The sequence below is a fragment of the Amia ocellicauda genome, chromosome 5 (genome assembly GCF_036373705.1).
Source record: "Amia ocellicauda isolate fAmiCal2 chromosome 5, fAmiCal2.hap1, whole genome shotgun sequence".
Taxonomy (NCBI): Eukaryota; Metazoa; Chordata; class Actinopteri; order Amiiformes; family Amiidae; genus Amia; species Amia ocellicauda.
In genome coordinates this window covers 49,148,020-49,169,307 of record NC_089854.1, presented here as the reverse complement: position 1 = coordinate 49,169,307, position 21,288 = coordinate 49,148,020, and the positions used below count along the sequence as shown (strand labels likewise).

General features: G+C 44.5%; 1 pseudogene; it reads left to right on the top strand.

Annotated features, from left to right (window-relative positions):
• Positions 1-21,288, top strand: part of LOC136749052 (dynein axonemal heavy chain 3-like) — a 92,093-nt pseudogene that overhangs the window by 37,317 nt on the left and 33,488 nt on the right.

The window sequence follows — 21,288 nt, the reverse complement described above, 5'->3', positions numbered from 1 at the left end:
TATGCCACTTCATACACATGCATACCTTATGCCCCACTATTACGCTTGTTCATCAGAAGTTCCCCGGGCACACGCTTTGTCCGCCATGTAGCATTCTCTGATTCCAGATTTGGTGCCTTGTAATCCATGCCACTTATACCCACTGTGCCACAAATTGGTATGCATGACACTAGTACACAGTACTACCAAGGTTGTCAAAGGCGAGTTGCCCCAGTGAAAAACATGGGTGCTGTGGGCCAATGAAAAAAACGTATGCGTCGCTTCAGACAAGTATCACATTACCTCTACACTGGAATGCAGTACACACATGAAACTCAGCACCTATGTCTATGTCTGTGCATTGAACATAAAACCTGATAATTAAGATTGTGAGGTACACGGTTAAACCGCAATGTTGGATTTAACATGTGTCCGCGTGCAAAAATGACAACAGCTAGTACTCCGGAACCCTAAAGCCCAATGTCCTGAAACATTGCATGTATTACATAGACACTGCATTCTATCACATCTGCAAGAGACAAGTGACTGTGTTCAACAACATGGCAGCCACAAGAAAATGACTGTGCACAAATGCAAAATACACATATTAACAAAAGCATGATATTGACCCCAGAATAACCTATCAGCAAAATTCAAAAACTCGCCAAATTCTGTTACATTATGTCACTTATGACAGCAAATATCTTCAGAACTATAGCCTAATGAACTTAAATTGTCAGTGATTAAACTAGAAGAAAGATCTGTCAAAGTTGATGAAGCCAAGTTGATAGGACACAAATTCTTGCTGCTGTACACCAACCAAGATTCCTTTCGTAGACCTCTACCTCCATCATCATCATGTGGCCAAACTTGAATGACACAAGATTGAAAATTTCACATATATGATAGAATAAAGTGAAAAATACAATGGTACCTTACATCATTGTTCCAAGCAATGAGGAAATTGAAATTAAAGTCCACTGACTTAGAATACATACTTCAAATGAAAAAAATGAAATCCGCAAATCTATACTACCTTGGATTGAAATTGAAAATTACACATTTAATAACACATGCATTTAAACTACAAATGCCTACTCTTTCTGGCGTTTTTTTCAAAAGCCTATAAAACCCAAACTGCTTGACGAAAACTCATGAAACTTCATACAGTGATAGATGGCTATGTAGTTCTATGCCAAATGCAATATGGAGGCCATATGTCACATGGTCTGGTGGCCATAGTGGCTTAAGTGACACATTTTGGAAAATCTACAAAAATCTTCTTCTCCAAAACCGCAGACGGGACAGATGTGAAACTTGGTGTGTGAAGTTATGTTATGGCCTATATTTAGATTTGTTCAAGACAAGTCGATAAGTCACATGGTTTGGCAGCCATATTGGATTGGCCAAGAATCTTCAAAGATCTTCTTCTCCGAAACGGTTGGTCCGATTAATACAAAATTTTCTACACGTGACCTTGGCTAGCTCCTCTATCAGATTTGTTCAAAGCAAGTTGATTGAAGAAACAAGATGGCCGCCATGAGCCAATCAAATTTCAGAGATGGTCAAGTTGGAAATAAATGCATATGGTGCAGTATGGAAGTATGTTAGAATGTATTGGACTGTTTAATACTTGACAGGATTGATCCCATGTGCAATATGGTGGTCACTGGTCATTATTATTATTATTATTATTATACTTATTTTTTCTTTTCCTCCACCAGAATATGTTCAAATGCCTATAACTTTTGAACTGATGTCTAAAAAGTCACCAAACTTGGCATGGATGTGGGAGTCTATAGCATGGTCACTCGACCACAAAATGTCGGCATCATGTAACATGGTTTGGCAGCCATCTTGATTGTAGTCCAAACAAGAAATGTCAATTTTCAAACATTGTTTTCTCTGGAACGGTAAAGAGTTGAGATATGAGACTTACAGAACATACTGCGCTTATGTTAGTACTTGATTTGGCTATTTCCGAAAATGTATAAGTCACACCATTTTCAATTATGCTGAAAACACTTCAGCCTCGATTTCTCATAAACCCTTAAACTGGCTGATGTGTGCTTTGGTATGCAGTATCTTTGGACTGTGTTCTATACATATTCTTAATGAAAAGTTCCTACATAAAAAAACATGGCAGTAATGATCAAAAGATTTTGTAATGCAAGGTATTCAAATAAATACATGAACATGAACAGTGGTACAACAGCAATGACGTTGCTGAATCTGTAGTGGTGGGTTATTGCTTTCAAATGAAAGTAATTTCAAACTGAGATCACAACGAGTGCGTGACTTGTTTATATCATGTTACCGATGCAACACGGGGGGCACGACTTCGTCCTCTTCTCTCTCAGTGAAATCGTAACTTATGGTGACATATTATATACTGATATGTGCAGAATCGCTTGGACTTTGCTGTAGGATTGAAAGGGTGAATATGAGACGTGTACTGTGCGAGCTACACCCGAAAAAACTGACCTACTCGGTCTTTGGCATGTATATCGTAACAAGAGACTCAGTCACAGTCACTTGCATCAGGATTATAATGTAAAGTATTAGTTTAAACACAGACATTTCTACATGCAGATACAAATACTGTCACCTGAGATTTGTTTATAGTGAGGGATTGTTTAAGCTGTAGAGAAACCGGGAAGACAAGCGAGAGAGAAATCGAAAGTGAAACTAAAAATATAACGTGATTAACAACACACGAATACATGTTATTACAATAATATATTAAGATGAACAGTGGTCAAACGGCAATGAAACTGCTCAATCTGTAGCGTTGGGTTGTTGCTTTCAATTGAAAGTCATTTCAAACTGAGATCGAGTGCCACCACGAGTGAATGACTTTCTGTTTAATGTTAACGATGCAACACGGGGGGCACGACCTTGTCCTCTTCTCTCTCTGTGAAATCCTAACTAATGGTGACATCTTATATACTGAACCGTGCAGAAACGCTGGCTCTATGCAGTGGATTTGAAAGGGTGAACATAAGACGTTTACTGTGCGATCTACACTCGAAAAAACGGACCTACTGATTGAGGCGCGTAATATTAATAATTGGAGATATGTGCCCCTTAATGAAAAACATTGCATTTACAAACTGTATTTATGTATAACGTGCACATCGGTAATCAATGTGACAACCAAATGAAACAGAAAGTTAGCAGCTAAATGAGGTTAAATGATATCTGTGAATTGAAAAGCTGCAGCAGTTCTAAGCTATACAAGTTTTTAAATTGATGTACACAAACGAGACTTAAACAAGAATAAAGTGTTTACTAATTTATTATGATACCAGAGCTATTTATATTATAACTCATTTAATTAAAAATGATACAGAAATCAAATCAGGGTAGTTGATTTTTTTAGATTAATACTGGCTTGAACTTTAACATATTTGACCACATGAGGGGGAACTTGACCATGAAAAACGATTTTGTCAAAATGTGCCTTCATCTGATTTATATGATTAGGAGTCTGAAACCATACATTTCTTGACTGGAATCACCTGGAAGCCTCATTATTATAATTTCTCTGCCGTTATTTTCAAAAGCTTATACAAACAATACACTTCATACAGTGATACACAGCTGTGTAGAGTGATGCCATATGTAATATGGACTCCATATGTCACATGGGCTGGTGGCCAGATTGGTTAAGTGACACATTTTGGACAATTTTCAAACGTCTTCTTCTCTGAAACCACAGGTACGATTGATGTGGTATTTTGTACACATGCCCTTGGTTAGATCCTCCATCAGATGTGTTAAAGCCAATATGATTGATGAAACTAGATGGTTGACATGAGCCAATCAAATTTCAGCAATGTTTAAATTGCATAAGGTGTCATAAAGAGCAGGTTTGAAGTACTTTATAAGGTGTTAGAAGGAATGGTACTGTGTAGATGTGTACTTGGCCCCCTGCATTGCTGCTTGCAGCTATATTTATTATTATTTATTTATTTATTTATTTATTTATTTATTTTTATTATTTATTATTATTATTATTATTTTTATTTATTGATTGATTTATTGATTGGCAGACGCCCTTATCCAAGGCGACATACAAAATATAAGTGCAATACAGAGTTCAAAAATACAGTTCACTACAAGTCAAAACATTACAAATTCAAATTTACATAATACAGTGAAATTCAAAGCATAATACACGTTCCAGTTTACACAAGTGAATACAATATGAGGTCTTACATCCTGGATTGTAAAAGCTGAGTGCAGACAAGATGTTAGGTCATAGATGAAGGCAACGGGAAAGGGAGTATAGGGGAAATCAAAATAATACAAGTACTAGTAACGCAAGGCAAGAAGTATGATAAAACATTGTAATGTGCTATCTTACAGGAGAGTAAATTAAAGTACTGTCTGAAAAGATGTGTTTTGAGTAAGGAGGAAGGAGGTCAAGGACTCTACTGTTTTGACTTGGGAAGTGGGAAGTGGGAAGGTCGTTCCACCACTTAGGGACCAGGGATGAGAAGGAGCGGGCTCTGGAGGAAGGGGAGTGAAGAGGAGGCAGACTTAGTCTTCTAAGGGGAGACAAGGGTCTGAAGGTAGCTTGGTGCAATGTGGTAAGTGAGGGTCAATGTCTTGAACTGAATGCGTGCCGGTATTGGGAGCCAGTGGAGGGATCGGAGCAGTGGAGTAGCCTGTGCGAATCGGGGCAGAGAGAATACCAGACGAGCTGCAGAGTTCTGGATGAGCTTGAGCGGCGTGTAGTAGTTGCAGGCAGGCTGGCCAGGAGGGGGGTGCAGTTGTCCAGGCGGGAGAGGACCAGTGACTGGACGAGCAGCTGAGTCGAGTAGTTGGTAAGGAAGGGTCTGATTCAGTGTATGTTGCTTAGGAAGAATCTGCAGGTGCGTGTCAGCGTGGCTTCTTAGCAGAAGCAGAAGGAGAGAGTGTTGTCGATTCCAAGGGGATTGAGATGGAGAGATCACCAGAAGGTGAGGAAGAGTGGGGGGAAAAACAGGAGATCTGATTTGGAGATGTTGAGCTTGAGGTGATGCGAGTGCATCCAGGTGGAGATAGCAGACAAGCAGGAAGAGATACGAAGGGGGATGAGAGGGTCAGAAGACGGAAAAAACAGGAAGATCTGGGCATCATCTGCATAGATGTGGTAGGAGAAATCCAGGTAGTGAGTGTAGAGAGAGAACAGGAGGGGGCCCAGGACGGAGCCTTGGGGTACGCCTGTAAGGAGAGGTTGGGGGGTGGATGAGGAACCTCGCTAGGTCACTTGATAGGTCTGGTCATTGAGGTAGGAGGAAAACCAGGTGAGAGCAGTTCCAGAGATACCAAGGTCAGCGAGGCAGGAGAGGAGGATGGAGTGTCAAATGCTGCAGAGAGATCAAGGAGGATGAGAATTGAGGAGAGGGAGGCTGCCCGAGCACAGCTGAGGGAGTCATTGACTGCCAGGAGAGCAGTCTCAGTGGAATGAGCTGTGCGGAAGCTGGATTGCAGAGGATCCAGGAGTGAGTGAAGGGAAAGAAATGCAGAGAGCTGACAGTGGACAGCACACTCGAGGGTCTTTGAGAAGAAGGGGAGTAGGGAAACAGGGCGGTAGTTCTGATGAGAGGTGGGGTCCAGGGTAGGTTCTTGAGGGGTGGGATGACAGCAGCTTGTTTAAATGCAGAGGGGACAGATGGGAAAACAGTCAATGGAAGGTAAGAGTGAGAGCAGTGGAGGCAAGAGTGGAGGGGGAGATGGAGCAGAGATTACGGCGGAAGATGACAGAGGGAGTGGGTGGGGTGGGGAGTGAGGGGAGAGAAAGGGAGAAGGAGATGAAGTGGTGGTCCAAGATGTCCATGGGTGTCACGGAGAGTGTCGAAGGGGAGCAGCCTCTAGAGAAGATGAGGTCTAGCTGGCGGCCTGCCCTGTGAGTGGTGGGAGATGGGGAGAGAGAGAAGTTAAAGGAGTGAAGGAGAGGAAGAAATCTGGCACAGTGGGAGGGATTGGAGATGTGGATGTTGAAGTCTCCCAGGAGGATGGTAGGTGAGGACCGTGAGGGGAGGGAGGAGAGAAGGAAGTCGAGTTCATCCAGGAAGGAGGTGAGTGGGCCGGGGGAACGGTAGAGAACTAGAAGAAAGAGGTGAGAGGGAGAGGTGAGTTCCACTGTGTGGAATTCAAAGCTGTTAGTCATAATAGAGGAGAGAATGGGGGACAGAGAAGAAGAGAGAAGGGGAGAGCAGGAGCCCTGTTCCTCCACACCACCCCGGTAAGATGGGGGGAGTGGGACAGGACAAACAGAGAGGATAGGGCGGCTGGGGTGGTTGAGTTTTCAGGGGAGATCCATGTCTCGGTGAGAGCGAGGAAATCCATAGAGTGGTGGGAGGCGAAGGCGGAGATGAAGTTGGCCTTGTTGGAAGCTGAGTGGCAGTTCCACAGGCCTCCAGAGAGTGGAGTAGAGGGGAGGGAGGAGGAGGGGAGAGGCAGGGAGATGAGGTTAGAGGGATTAGGGAAGCAATGACGTGCAGGTGCATGCCGAGAGGAAGGAGAGAGCAGGACTGGAATCGTAAAGATCGTCATGGCTTCTTGCTGTTGCTGTGTGGTGTCTACTCGCAGTCTTCTCCTCACCGGAGTCCCACAGCTAAAGTCCCTGCCCTTTGTAAGCGTGGCCCTTCAGAAGGGGGGCACTGAGGCTGCTGGCGCAGAGGTCCAGGGGGCTGTTAAATACTCCACCTGTAGCTAAGTAAGACCATACACACCTGCGTTGCGTTGAATGACACAAGGCTATCGTGATGGCACCATCCCTTCCAGGCAAGACTGCTAATAGTAAAGCACAGCACACAGCTCGGCAAAACCTATAGAGGAGAGACAGAAAGGCATTGTGGGGGCTGTAGTCTTTCAGCTTCAGTCTTCAAAGAATATATGTATGAATTATATGTGTGTGTGTGTGTGTGTGTGTATAAAACCAACTGTTCTGCAAAAACCAAGACAGCAATTGAAATTCTAAAATCATACAATATTACCTGTAATTGGATTTACCTATAGAATAAACTCACAACCTGTAGGCAGAAAGTATAATAATAATAATAATAATAATAATAATAATAATAATAATAATAATAATAATATTATTATTATTATTATTATGTAGTTAATGATCCTACTTTGCATATTTTACATATCATTGTCCCACAGTGTTTGTTTGTGTAACTGAGTTGTCACCTGAGGATGTGGGGGGGTGGGAGGACATATCACAGAGTGGGGGGGCGAATTCTCCATGACAGGGGTTTGAGGGGGCATGTGTAGACGAATCAGCGGCAGCTTTACAATGGACTCTGGAAGGGGCCCATTTGCAACCATCCAACTCAACTGAATAGTACAGAGTGGAAGAGCTCCATTGTGCTGATAATCTAGATTTCGTACAAATGAACTATATACACCACGGTGGCGCAGGAATTAATTAATGCGCCACCCATGGAACACAGGAACAGTTGACACGTGCTGGTTAGACCAGCTAACATTAGCTCTACTGTGTTGACAAATTAACTATATACACAGCGGACATGAGAGCCTGCTCACGTGCTTACCACCTGAGGGCAGTAGCAGCGGACACTTGCTCTATGGCACATGGGCCACAGACCTGCTGACCAAGGAACTATGTACACAGCGAGGCAGCAAAACTCGAGCACTGGGAACAGCGGCAGTGAGCTCCATTCCACACATTTTCAGAACGGAGCCACAGTCCTGCTGTTTAACACATATATATACAGAGCGGGGGACAGGCCAGACGCACGCACCACTGCAACACAATGCATAATGAACTAACTATATACAGGGCAGCCTCGTAAGGTAACGTACTTGTAGGCCACATGACAGACACTGGGAACACATCTACAGGGCTGTCAGCAAGTCCAGGAGCAGCTTACGTGGGTGTTCGACTGGAAGGCATAGCCTGGTGGAAGGGAAGACACGGTTCAAATAGCTCCATCAGGATGCACTTAACAGGGGCAGACTGGGAGAGGAAAGGCAGGAGCCAGAGCCCATAGGCTACTGGGGCTCAACTGCAGCCAACACCGGGTTCCCAATGGAAGGGATAAGTCCCGTCACGTCCAACATGTATAACCGGGCAAATGTAAGTGACGAGGCCCAAGCTGCAGCCGCACAAATGTCTGCCAAGGGGGCGCCTTGAAAAAGGGCCCATGATGTGGCAACGCCTCGAGTCGAGTGGGCCACCAGGTGTTCAGGCACTGGGGTTCCAGTGGACTCATAGGCCATGGTATCAGTGTCCACAATCCAATGCGAGAGGCGCTGCTTTGAAAGCGCCTGGCCCTGTGTCCGCACTCCATAAGACACAAACAATTGGTCTGTGCGCCGAATGTCCTCTGTGCATTCCAAATAGTACCTGAGGGCCCGCACAGGGCAGAGCAGGTGAAGCCCACTCTCTTGTTTTGAGGGACTTGAAAATGTAATTGATAGAACTAAAACTTGACAATATAGAGAGTTAGAAACTCTAGGTAACATTTGAAACATTTTCACATTCCTCAAAGCCATCACACCCCAATACAAATTATGTAGGAAACAAGGCAGAGGAATGGCAAAGATTGCTTTGATTCGAATTTCAATTTTATTACCCCAAACCAGACCAATCAGAAGTCTGGAAGGAAAGAGATTAGAATCTCTGTCTCAAATTTATAAAAAACGAAAGTTAAAACTAGCAATTTGGAGTGGCACAATTGGGAGTGGTACAATTTGGAGTGGAGTAGGACAACCTGGGACAAGAAACCGGAAATGAAATCCAGGAAGACTGAACAGAACCAGAACCAGAACTTCTCCACCATGAACATGAAAGCTCAAGTCGAAGCAATCTGCCAGCCCTCCCTGCTTTCGACCGTCTGCATAACTGAATCTCAGTAAAAGGGACACCCTGACATGAGCTCTCAGTCTGAAGAGGGCGAGACATGTGCATATTGAGATAACTCTCTCTGGCGCCAGTGTGGCGAGCATGGCAACGGAATTGAAGCGCAGTCCGAGGAACTGTGCCTGCTGAGTTGGCATTATGCAGCGCTTCTCTCGATTGACCTGGCCCAATTCGGAGAGGCAGCCTAGAATCAGGTTCGTGTGGCTCTGAACCTGCTTCCTCAAGTGAGAACAAACCAGCCAGTCATCTAGATAGTTGAGGACCCCCTGGCAACGCCCCTGGCAACACCACGACGTCCATGCACTTGGAAAAAGTGACAGGCCGAAGGGGAGAACAGCAAACTTTAACGCTTGGCCCTCAAAGGTGAAGTGGAGAAACTTCCTGTGCGCCTGCGTAATGGGGATATGAAAGTACGCATGAGAGCGGCAGCCATCTTGTTGTTTGACTAGTTTCAGACCAGTCTTATGTAATTAGGGTAATGTAAGTAGATGGATTATGAACTGGTTGATGTATAGGAAACAGAGGGTGTCGATTAGAGGAGTTGCTTCTAACAGGAGTGAGGTTGTTAGTGGAGTTCCACAGGGATCAGTACTAGGGCCTTTGCTTTTTCTAATCTATATTAATGATCTGGACTCTGGGATAGTTAGCAAACTTGTCAAATTTGCAGATGATACTAAAATAGGTGGCTCAGCAGATACAATCGCGGCAGCACAGGTTATTCAAAGGGACTTAGATAACATTCAGTTGTGGGCCGACACCTGGCAGATGAAATTCAATGTGGACAAGTGCAAGGTAATACACGCAGGTAACACAAATGTCCACTATAATTACACTGTGGGAGGAATAGAACTAGATGAAGTATCGCATGAGAAAGACCTAGGAGTCTACGTGGACTCCCCACTTTCTCCATCCAAACAGTGTGGTGAAGCAATAAAAAAGGCAAACAGAATGCTAGGGTATATTGTCAAAAGTGTAGAATTTAAAACAAGGGAAGTAATGTTAAGACTGTACAATGCGCTAGTTAGACCTCATCTGGAATATTGTGTACAGTTCTTGGCACCACACTTCAAGAAGGATATTGCTGCTTTAGAGGCAGTTCAGAGGAGAGCAACCAGACTTATTCCAGGTCTGAAGGGAATGTCCTACTCGGAGAGACTGAGGGAACTGAACCTTTTCACCCTGGAACAGAGGAGACTACGTGGGGACTTGATCCAAGTCTTCAAAATCATGAAGGGCATCGACCACATCAAACCAGAGGAGCTTTTCCAGATCAGCAGGGACACACGCACCCGGGGACACAAATGGAAATTGGGCTACAAGGCATTCAAAATGGAAAACAAGAGACTAGAGAAAACAAGAGAGTAGTCACAATCTGGAACAAACTCCCCAGCGATGTGGTAGAAGCTGAAAGTTTGGGAACATTTAAAAATAGGCTGGATAGGATCCTTGGATCACTTAGATATTAATGGACACCAAACGAGCACGATGGGTCGAATGGCCTCCTCTCGTTTGTAAACTTTCTTATGTTCTGGGGGCTCTGCCAGGTGGGCCAAATACAGGTTCAGCAGGCTCTCAGTGTTTGTGAGGCGGGTCACTTGGGCTCCAGCCTCATACGCCCACCGGAGCAGCCTCTCCGTCACATGACACTGCCTATTGGGACAGGCCAGGTCGTGTGGCTCAACGGGCAGCAGAGGTAGGGAAACCATCCCGGCTGTGGTGGAGTTTACCCGGGGGAAACTTACCAAGCCTGCTTCCGCCGCACCCTGGGTCCTGGCATAAGCCTCCCCTGTCCTAACTAGGGCGGGAGCTGTTGCTGGATGGGATGTTGGCCACCCCTGATCTAATGCCTCTTTGTGGAGAGAACAGCCTTTCGTAAAATCCTTAAAAATACAGAACCACGATTTGCCATGCCCAACAGAAAACGTCTTAGCCAGACATTAATCCCACAACTTGCCACAACTGTTAGAGATCAATTAACTGTTGAGATCCAGATTCCCCTAAATATATATCTAACAACTGATCAATGGTATGTGAAGTCCTTCATTGACATTACAGGTCATTACATCAAGGACTAAACTTTAAACAGTTGCATGTTGTACTTTGCAATCAAGGGCAAGGCAAAGACATGGTCGTGGTCACAGGCAAACAAAGTCAAAGAGGAAGGTCCAAAGTCGTGGTTGTGAGGTCAGGCAAGGAATCGAGGAAACAAGGCAATGCTCAAGGTACAGGGAGTAATGCTCAGAGATGTAGTTGAAAACTGACAAAACTTCACAATGAGAGACAGTGAGGGGTTTATATGTGGAACAGAAAACCAGGTTGGGATGTGCAGGGTGAATGGGAGCAGAGGGTGATTGCGGAAGTGCACATGGGTGTCAGGAATGTTGATTGAATGAAGGGAGCTGGGAGAGGTGACTGGGAAGGAAGGGTAATGGCCACATCTAGTGGAGAACTGGGGATGTGTTTTGAACTGTGACAGCCACCAACATGGTGAAAGCCTTCACCATATTCCCACTCCCACAAAGGGCTAACTATGAAGATGAAGACCAGGATGATAATTTGGAGGTTGTGCCTTTGAATGATAAACTGGATTACTTTCCACCTGAGTGCAGTTCATGCTTTGCTCATACTCTTCAGCTGTTTGTGTGTGGAGCTCTGGAGCAGGCTGGGTCATTTAGGCAAGTTCTTTCAAAGGTGTCCAGAATACTGTCCAGATGATGCATGCAAACTTACAGGTACTGATTTGAAAAACATTGGAGAGCCATGTGAAACTCTGGAACTTTTTGAGGATGACACTGAAATGGTCCAGGATTATTGGGTGGTAACTTCAAGTTATGTTATTTAATGTGTTTAAGGTCTTCAGCATGTCATTGAAAACAACAAAATGGTAGAAACCATGAAGCTTGCCCTAGAGAAATGGTTTTCAAAGTATGAAGCAATTGAATGCTTACAGTTGGCCGCATGCCTGGACCCATGCTTTAAAATGGATGGATGTTCCAGTAAGTGTAGAGCATGAGGGAACCCCTCTCCACATGGCCACCTGTCTTCTAAGTAGATCTCCAGACATTCCCACAACCCTTCCACCTAAGTCGCAGTCCAAGCTTTTCACCTACATGACTGACCATTCAAGTGGAAGATGCATGAGTATTGCCAATTCTTATGCTCAGCCTATCTCAACCTATCTGAGAGAGCTGTGCATCCCAGAAGACTCTTATCCCTTAGCTTACTGGAATGAAAAAGACAAGGGACCCAATTCAATCAAATTAGGGATGTAATATATGTAATTACATGTAATTGCTAATATAATTGATTGAATTTAAAGGGAAAAAGTATTTCATTGGCATTGAATGTGTGAAATTGACCCCAAAGCTGGTGTGTACTGAGCAATAATGTTGCACATAGTATTATGCACACTATACTGCACCACAGTGGATATATATATATACATATACATACACTCACCTAAAGGATTATTAGGAACACCATACTAATACTGTGTTTGACCCCCTTTCGCCTTCAGAACTGCCTTAATTCTACGTGGCATTGATTCAACAAGGTGCTGAAAGCATTCTTTAGAAATGTTGGCCCATATTGATAGGATAGCATCTTGCAGTTGATGGAGATTTGTGGGATGCACATCCAGGGCACGAAGCTCCCGTTCCACCACATCCCAAAGATGCTCTATTGGGTTGAGATCTGGTGACTGTGGGGGCCAGTTTAGTACAGTGAACTCATTGTCATGTTCAAGAAACCAATTTGAAATGATTCGACCTTTGTGACATGGTGCATTATCCTGCTGGAAGTAGCCATCAGAGGATGGGTACATGGTGGTCATAAAGGGATGGACATGGTCAGAAACAATGCTCAGGTAGGCCGTGGCATTTAAACGATGCCCAATTGGCACTAAGGGGCCTAAAGTGTGCCAAGAAAACATCCCCCACACCATTACACCACCACCAGCAGCCTGCACAGTGGTAACAAGGCATGATGGATCCATGTTCTCATTCTGTTTACGCCAAATTCTGACTCTACCATCTGAATGTCTCAACAGAAATCGAGACTCATCAGACCAGGCAACATTTTTCCAGTCTTCAACGGTCCAATTTTGGTGAGCTTGTGCAAATTGTAGCCTCTTTTTCCTATTTGTAATGGAGATGAGTGGCACCCGGTGGGGTCTTCTGCTGTTGTAGCCCATCCGCCTCAAGGTTGTACGTGTTGTGGCTTCACAAATGCTTTGCTGCATACCTCGGTTGTAACGAGTGGTTATTTCAGTCAAAGTTGCTCTTCTATCAGCTTGAATCAGTCGGCCCATTCTCCTCTGACCTCTAGCATCAACAAGGCATTTTTGCCCACAGGACTGCCGCATACTGGATGTTTTTCCCTTTTCACACCATTCTTTGTAAACCCTAGAAATGGTTGTGCGTGAAAATCCCAGTAACTGAGCAGATTGTGAAATACTCAGACCGGCCCGTCTGGCACCAACAACCATGCCACGCTCAAAATTGCTTAAATCACCTTTCTTTCCCATTCAGACATTCAGTTTGGAGTTCAGGAGATTGTCTTGACCAGGACCACACCCCTAAATGCATTGAAGCAACTGCCATGTGATTGGTTGGTTAGATAATTGCATTAATGAGAAATTGAACAGGTGTTCCTAATAATCCTTTAGGTGAGTGTATATTGCACACACTTAGAAATTAAATTTGCATTAAATATTATGTTTTTTGTGTGATTAATCTATGTATGTGACTGATTATAAATAAATAAATGAGCAAGAAAAAAGGAGTAATAATTGATGTGTGGGTGCTTCTACAGACTGACCTATAGAAGATGAAAAACTTAAAAGCAATTCCATAACATTCCTGCAACTGCAAATTAGCAGCTGGCTGTTAAAAAAAAAAATCTCATAATGATGATTCTTTTTTTTTTTTTTTTTTTGGAGTCACTAATGATTAATTAAGCCCTGAAAGATAATTGCCTGCTGTGTTTAACTGCATCTCCGAGATTTCTAATGGACAGTAATGGGCATCCTTCCTGCCTTCTGACGTTTTTCTGAGTGTGTTTCTCAGAAGCTGCTGCAGTTCTTGGGAGAGGCTCTGTGTTGGTCACTGTTTTGGACAGCCACATGACAATCTTCCTCAACTCTCCCTCTTTCTCTACCTGTCTTTCTCCCTCACTACCACCACCATGCTTTTCTAAATGTCCCCTTTCCCTCCTCCCCTTTCTCTGTTCATCTCTTTTTTTCCACCTCAGCTCTCTTCTCAGCACCACTATGACTATGGGATGCATGCAGTGAAATCTGTCCTGACAGCTGCTGGGAACCTGAAAGTCAGAAAGCCAAGTGAGCGCGAGGACATTTTACTATTGCGCTCCATCACTGACGTCAACCTACCAAAGGTAAATGACAACATTTACTTCCCAACCTGCTACAGTATTGTATTGGTTAGTAGATTGAGGCATTGCTTAATAATTGATTAATTAGTTTAATTGAGTAATCCAGTCTCTTTCTTTCCACCTCCACCCTCCAGTTTGTGTCACAGGACATCACTCTGTTCCGCAATTTTATTCGGGACCTGTTCCCTGACGTGCCATGCCCCCCACCTGACCCTGACCATGTCCTGCTAGAGAGTGCAGTCCAGGAGGTGGCTGGATGCCTCGGCCTAAAGGTCACCCCTGCATTCACCCACAATGTCATCCAGGTCAGCCCTGCCCCCCTCTACCTCACCTCAACTCCTGAGGGTATAAAAGCAATATGAATTGCATGCTTTTACACTAACAATACACACAGACATTTGCAAGTTAAGACATCTCTTCTACAGTCAGAAATACACCCTTCCCACAACCTATTCACTAGCATCACATCTAGGAAACATATGTGACAATATACTGACTTTACATGCATACAACTGCACTCTCTCCCTCCATCTCTCTCCCTCTCTGTCAGATCTATGAGCTGATGAAGGTGCATTACGGGTTCATGCTAGTGGGAGGCCCTGGGTGGGGGAGTCCTCTGCCCTACGTGTGCTGGCAGGGGTGCTAGGATGGCTGGCAGAGCGGGAGCTTCTGGGAGAGAGAGCTGGCGTCAATGTCTTAATCCTCAACCCCAAGTCTGTCTCCATGACAACACTGTACGGCCGCTTTGAGCCATCATCACGGGAGTGGAGCAATGGTCAGTGCTGGAAAGCAGACAATACACGTACACACAGTGCACCCACACTGCATGCACATACACATAAACTGCATACTCACAACCTACAATGTAAATATACACTACACACACACACACACTGAACACACATACTCTGTGCATTCCCACTGCTATGTCTCATCTCTATCTACCTCTCCATCCATGTACCCTCTCTCTCTCTCTCTTCTGCTTCACCCTCCCTCCCTGATTGTTCTGCTGCACTGTAATTCCTCCAGCAGATCCAGTGCTTACATCTCATCTTCTTTGTTAATCTGCTGTTTTGTTGTATGAAAGAAGAGAAGGGAGACAGGTGTGGGTTTCGAGTCTACAGATTAATAGAGATAGGAGGAGTGGGGGGGTGTACAGGTCTGAGCTATGCTGCAGGGCCACAGACGCCAGCTATGTGATTGAGTCTGTGCCAGCACCTGCGCCTATGGATAGGTCGGTGTGTCCAGACTCCATTATGAAGCCCTTGTATTTCATCAGACACCTGAAAATATATAAATAAACTACAGACTCAAGGGGGAATCTAACAGGGTTAAACTTTGAATGATGTGAGATGGGTATTGATTTTTTTCTCTCTGGCAGCTTGACATTTCAACAGATGGCTGGTGACCTATCCTCGGGCCTTGCTGCAATTCAATGGGATTTTATTAGGAGGAGAGAATGGGGGAGGCAAGAACCTGACTTAGTCAGATCTGCCCTCCCAAGAGAAATAGAGGGATAGAGAGAAGGAATGAGAGAGAGAGAGGGAGTGGCACAGAGAGGCAGAGAGAGACTCAGAGAGATGGCACAGTGATAAAAAGGATTGCCCTTACGCCTCCCAGTAATAAGATGTCTGTAAGTCAATCTTCTTTTTATCACTTCTTTTATGATACCACATTTCTTTTTTCATATTTTTTCTTCTTTCTAACCCCCATTTCTCTCTCTCTCTCTCTCTATATATATATATATATATATATATAATTCTTTAATAATGCAGTACATTCCCACGAAAAAAAGTCAATCAAGTCATGTCAGACAAAGACACACACAGAGACCACACTCTTCCAGTCTCCTAGAAGAGAAATGATTGGGGAGGGAGTTGGGGGGGTGAGTTGTAATCCAGCAGTCAATTTGCCACGATGGAGAGGAGGAGGGGAGAGAGAGACAGCAGCCGCACCATTGCTGTGATATATACGTGTCAGTGTGGGATCGATGTCCAGGGCTGTGTTGCTGATGCTGTTATTGGAGTCGCAGCTTGGTCACAGAGCCATTCTCTTGCAACTGATTGCATTTTGAGATCCGCAAAGGCTTTAAATCCCCCCTCCTCCCTCTGTTACTGCCGTTATTTATGATTTTCTTTACCTATGTCTCTGTCAGCCTGTTGTTTTATCGTTTTATTTATATTAATGGGTAGAACAGTGGTGGTTCTTCTGGGACTCTTGTGATAAGGACAGGGTACTTTTTACAGATGATGTTCATTATTATTCTAACGCTTTCGAGCATTTGTGGGTACAGAGTAGGTGCAGACTCCAGTTAAAAGGCAAAAACAGCTCTTTCTTTAAATTCTTGGCTCATGTGTTCTTCAAAGAACAGCAGTGAACTAACACTAAGAGAGACACAGACGGGGAGGTAACATGTAATCATCACAGTATAACACCAAGTTAATTAAACTTCAGGGATATCAATCTGTCCAGTTAGGAAGCCTAAGCAATTGTGAATCAATGTCACCTGTTTTGGTGCAAATGAAAGTGACAACAGGTGCACTGGAGAGGCAACAGCAAGACAACCCCCTAAAAGGGAATGGTTTTGCAGGTGGTGGCCACAGACAATTGCTCTCTCCTTATCCTTCCTGACTGATTCTTCTCTAGGTTTGTGTTTTGCTAGTGTCCTTGTCACTACTGGTAGCATGAGGCGGTACCTGCAGCCCATTTAGGTTGCACAGGTAGTCCAGCTCCTCCAGGATGGCACATCCATACGTGCCGTCGCAAGAAGGTTTGCTGTGTCTCCCATTACAGTCTCAAGAGCATGGAGGAGATACCAAGAGACAGGCCGTTACATGAGGAGAGCTGAACAGGGCCGTAGAAGGGCATCAAGCCAGCAGCAGGACCGGTATCTGCTCCTTTGTGCAAGGAGGAACAGGAGGAGCACTGCCAGAGTCCTACAAAATGACGTCCAGCGGGCTACTGGTGTACATGTTTCTGACCAAACTGTCAGAAACAGACTCCATGAGGGTGGCATGAGGGCCTGACGTCCTCTAGTGGGACCTGTGCTCACAGCCCAGCACCATGCAGCTCGATTGGCATTCGCCAGAGAACACCAGAATTGGCAGGTCTGCCATTGGCGCCCCATGAGCAGGTTCACACTGAGCACATGTCTGGAGATGCCGTTGTGAACATAATGCTGCCTGCAACATCATCTAGCATGACCGGTTTGGCAGTGGGTCAGTGATGGTCTGGGGAGGCATATCCTTGGAGGGTCGCACAGACCTCCACGTGCTAGCCAACGGTACCCTGACTGCTGTTAGGTACCGGGATGAAATCCTCAGACCCATCGTCAGACCTTACGCTTGTGCAGTGGGCCCTGCGTTCCTCCTGGTACAGGACAATGCCCAGCCTCATGTGGCCAGAGTGTATAGGTAGTTCCTGGATGACAAAGCAATGATGCCATTGACTGGCCCTCACGTTCCCCAGACCTGAATCCAATTGAGAACCTTTGGGGTGTTATGTATTGGTGCATCTGATGCCGCCAAGTAGCACCACAGACTGTCCTGGAGCTCACTGATGCCGTGTTCCAGGTCTGGGAGGAAATCCCCCAGGACACTATCCACTGTCTCATCAGGAGCATGCCCAGATGTTGTCGGGAGTGCATACAGGCACGTGGGGGCCATACACACTACTGAGTCACATTATGAGTTGCCGTGATAAAATTCACGCAAGTTAGAACAGCCTGTGATTCAATTGTTTACTTTGGTGCGAGTTTGAATCCAACCCTCAATCAGTTGGTGATTTTGGTTTCCATTGAACATTGTTACGTCATTTTGTTCTCAACGAATTACACAATATACAGTAAAGATTTTGATCTTTAATATATTTCGTTCATCGAGATCCAATGTGTGATTTAAGTGTTCCCTTAATTTTTTTGAGCAGTGTACATTTAACCAAAGCAGGTTTCCATGCAAATCAATGCATTTTAAAAGGAGACCAGCCATTTACTGTCCAATCCAAAATGCTATTTTATTGAGTTGAGCAGTACAATTACAAATGCCGGCTTTGGAGGTAATAACTGTGACGATGCAGAAATTAAAGCACTGTTTACAATGTGGATGGAAGATAAAGTTAAAAAACAAACCGAAGGAAGTGTACAAGCGCTGCTGTCTAAGATGATATAACTGCAAAAGTGATCACAGAAGGCTTCTTTCGATTGGTATTAATCAGTTGCCCGACCAAGTTAAAAGGAAAATAAAAATGCAAAGATCAGACTTTAAAAATGACAACAAACGCAGTGGAGTCCAGAGAAACGGTTGCACGTTTTTCAGAGGAACTCGGAAGAAATACAGAGCAGCAGCTTGGATTGAATGGGACACATCAACCTGCAAGCAGACAGCACCGAAGAGACAGACACTTTTGAAGTACTACTACTGTAATATATTATATGTACTGTGTGTGTGTGTGTATGTATGTATGTAATAGACATTTTCAGATTATAAATCTCAATAGGCTATTGATAACTAATGCATACGATTTGTAATTTAATGTAGATGCCCTACTAAATGTGCTTCACTTTCAGGTGAATTGTATAACAGCACTTTTAGACTTGCAGAACCAAAGATAGACATTTGAAAACAGAAATATATCAATTTGATTCCCCATTGAACCAGCACATTTTTAATTATATTAGAAATCTTCGGCTGCAAAGGTTAAGATTATCCCATGGTTTCTCCTACCACTTTTACGCTGATGATGCCCAGATCTTCCTGTCTTTTCCATCTTCTGACCCTCTCATCCCCTCACGCATCTCTTCCTGCTTGTCTGCCATTTCTGCCTGGATGCACTCGCACCACCTCAAGCTCAACCTCTCCAAATCAGATCTCCTCTTTTTCCCCCACTCTTCCTCACCTTCTGCTGACCTCCCCATCTCGATCCCCTTGGAATCCACCACACTCTCTCCTTCTTCTTCCGCTAAAAATCTAGGAGTCACCCTCGATCCTGCGCTCTCCTACTCCCAGCACATCACCACGCTGACGCACACCTGCAGATTCTTCCTGAGCAACATACGCCGGATCCGTCCCTTCCTCACCAAATACTCAACTCAGCTACTCGTCCAGTCACTGGTCCTCTCCCGCCTGGACTACTGCAACTCCCTCCTGGCCGGCCTGCCTGCATCTACTACCCGCCCACTCTGTGACTCGTCTGGTATTCTCTCTGCCACGATTCGCACACGCTACTCCACTGCTCCGCTCCCTCCACTGGCTCCTGATAGCGGCACGCATTCAGTTCAAGACTTTGACCCTCACCTACCGCTGTCTCGACCACACTGCACCAAGCTACCTTCAGTCACTCGTCTCTCCATACATCCCCTCCAGACCACTGCGCTCCTCCAGTGCCAGAAGGCTAACTCTGCCTCCTCTCCACTCTCCTTCCTCCAGAGCTGCTCCTTCTCATCCCTGGCCCCTAAGTGGTGGAACGACCTGCCCACCGAAGTCAAAACAGCAGAGTCCTTGACCTCATTCCGGCGCTTACTCAAGACGCATCTCTTCCGACAGCACTTGTAATATTAGTCCTCTATCCCTGCTAGATAGCACTTCAGCTTATTATGCTCCTCACGTTCTTGATTGTTGTCCTCCTTGCTCCCTTTCCCATAGCCCTCGTCTGTAACCCTACATCTTGACAGCACTTAGCTTTCACCGTCCAGGATGTAGGAAGTCTCTTACTGTACTTGTGTAAATTGTAAATTGGAATTTGTAAAATGTATTATTTTGAATTGCTATGTTTTAGCTAAGTTGAATTTGTAATGATTGATGCCTTGTAATTCTCTGTATTTTTGCACTTATGTTGTAAGTCGCCCTGGATAAGGGCGTCTGCCAAGAAATAAAAATAATAAGATTAATAATAATAATAATATAGAACCGATCAATAGCACATTTTATTTATATATATATATATGTATATATATATATATATAAATACATTATTTATAAATTATAGATTATAAATACAATTGGTTTGATTGGTGGAGTGCTGCAGAGATGGTTGTTCTTCTGGAAGGTTCTCCTCTCTCCACAGAGACACGCTGGAGCTCTGTCAGAGTGACCATCGGGTTCTTGGTCACCTTCCTGACTAAGGCCCTTCTCCCCCGATCGCTCAGTTTGGCCGGGCGGCCAGCTCTAGGAAGAGTCTTGGTGGTTCCAAGCTTCTTCCATTTACGGATGATGGAGGCCACTGTGCTCATTGGGACCTTCAATGCTGCAGAATTTTTTCTGTACCCTTCCCCAGATCTGTGCCTCGATACAATCCTGTCTCGGAGGTCTACAGACAATTCCTTGGACTTCATGGCTTGGTTTGTGCTCTGACACGCACTGTTAACTGTGGGACCTTATACAGACAGGTGTGTGCCTTTCCAAATCATGTCCAATCAACTGAATTTACCACAGGTGGACTCCAATCAAGTTGTGGAAACATCTCAAGGATGATCAGTGGAAACAGGATGCACCTGAGCTCAATTTTGAGTGTCATGGCAAAGGCTGTGAATAAGTACATGTGCTTTTTTATTTTTATTTTTTTAAATAAATTTGCAAAGATTTCAAACAAACTTTTTTCACGTTGTCATTATGGGGTATTGTTTGTCGAATTTTGGGGAAAATAATTAATTTAATCCATTTTGGAATAAGGCTGTAACATAACAAAATGTGGAAAAAGTGAAGCGCTGTGAATACTTTCCGGATGCACTGTATCTCTTTGTCATGACTTTGTGTCTCTGTGCATACATGTCCAGGGGTCCTTTCAGCTGTGTTTCGGGAGCAAGTGCTGTGGCAGGGCGCTGGGACACAGAGTGGGTGGAGAACTTGAACACTGTGCTGGATGACAACAAGAAGGTCAAACACACAGGGACATGGGAGAGAGAAGGAGGGGGGAAAGGAGAGAAGAAGTGAGGGAGTGGGTAGAAGAGAGGAAGGGAGGGTGAAATGGAGGAAGGGGGAGGGAGAAAGAGTGTCTTTGTCAGTGTTATTGTTTCATAGCAACAGTTTGTCAATGTCAGT